Below are 1,715 nucleotides of genomic sequence, written 5' to 3'. Positions count from 1 at the left end.
ATATATATATATATATATATATACATACATATATATAACAGAATTTCAATTAGGTTCATATTGTGTGGTCTTCATTGGTAATAGAATAAACGTATAGACCGTAATTTTTAGTTACACTCCAGATATAGGCGCGGACGTTGTTATGCGCTTAAAAACTTGCTTCCCAATCACATGGTTCTGAGTTCAGTCTCACTGCGCGACACCTTGGCTAAGTTTCTTCTACTATAGCTCCGAGCCGACTAAAGTCTTTTGAGTTATTGGTAAACGGAAACTGGAAGAAGTTCGCCTCGTGTGTTGTGTGTGTCTGTGTGTTTATCTTCGTGTGTCTGTGCTTATTACCCGCCACCGTTTGCTGACCAGTGTTGGTTTGCTTATGTCTCCGAAACTTAGTTGTTCAGCAAAATTAACTGATAGAATAAACTGTTTCAAGCTGGTTCCCCCAGCATGGCCAGAGTTCAATGACAGAAACAAGCAAAAGATAAAAAAAACACACACACTTCAGATTTGTTATTATTCTATTCGTGTTATTATTATCTTTGTTTCTCTGTCTAAGCTCTTTCGTCGCACATCCTGTGACCTCTTCAACGACTCTCCATCATGTCTCCTCTTGTCTTGCAAAGTGCATTTTCCTTTCTGTAGTGTGTATCTTTATCTGTGTATGCGTTTGCGTCTTTATCTGTGAATATGTACGCGTGTGTGTGCGCGTGCGTTTTGTCTGCGTGTATATGAGTGTGCTTAATACGCTGTTTGTACTCGTGTCTTTTATTTAGTTATTTTATTTTTGCGTTTATTTATTTATTTTGTTTCTTTTTTATCCTCTTTTTTGTTTCTACTTTCTCATTCCATTTTTAGTGTGTGTATGTGTGTTTTGTGTGTATGTTGGTTTATGTATTACGCTGTTTATATATGTGTCTCTTTTTTCTTCTTCTCTCATTCTGTCTTTAGTCATCAGGTTGCGTAGTGTGGTGAAGTGAAGGGTTGTTACTATTCCATTCATGTTTTTTGTTGAGGCTTGTTCTGTCTATTATTATGTGTGTGGCCTCCGTGATCTGTCTAAGTGTCGTGTCTGTTCTACGTGTTGAGAATATCTTATCATCTATGTCATTAACCTAACCTCTGTGTTCTAATTGAGTATGTTGGTAGAGCACTAATGAGCTGCGTGTATTTAATTGGCAAACTATGACCATCCCCAAGTATAGCAACATTTGTGTCAACACACGATTTCACAGCAAGGATCTTGCAAAACAAATGCATAAACGTAATAAAAGATATTGCTATGCATTTTCCTCCTCTTCTTCAATTGGGAGGGACAACCCATGCTTTTTTTTTTCTTTTTGTCATAGCTTAGGATTTAAACTCTGTCAAGATCATGTTGCTCTCAAAGGTCAATAAAATTACTAGCATCAAAACATATTGTGGACAAATAAATCAACTTTCTTAACTCACTTTCGCATACTCTTGCTCATTAATTTACATTCCGCATCTAAAACATCTTAGACAACGTGTTTGCAGAGCAGAATTCTTAGATTATTTGATAGAATAGCTTACGAGATTAATTACGGTTCTCTGTGCTCTGCATTTAATACCCCTTGAGGCCAACTTTACCTTTCATCCTTTCGGGATCGATAAATACCAGTCTAGTACAAAAGTCGATTTTCTCTCTCTCTCTCTCTCTCTCTCTCTCTCTCTCTCTCTCTCTCTCTCTCTCTCTCTCT

At 37.1% G+C, this 1,715-nt stretch overlaps 1 protein-coding gene across 1 annotated transcript in view; it reads left to right on the top strand.

The window, feature by feature from the left end:
- The window catches only part of LOC106875431 (protocadherin Fat 4), a 483,512-nt gene that overhangs the window by 370,446 nt on the left and 111,351 nt on the right, over positions 1-1,715 (top strand). The window lies entirely within an intron of this gene.

The sequence above is a fragment of the Octopus bimaculoides genome, chromosome 15 (genome assembly GCF_001194135.2).
Source record: "Octopus bimaculoides isolate UCB-OBI-ISO-001 chromosome 15, ASM119413v2, whole genome shotgun sequence".
Taxonomy (NCBI): Eukaryota; Metazoa; Mollusca; class Cephalopoda; order Octopoda; family Octopodidae; genus Octopus; species Octopus bimaculoides.
This window is presented reverse-complemented; position numbering and strand designations above follow the sequence as displayed.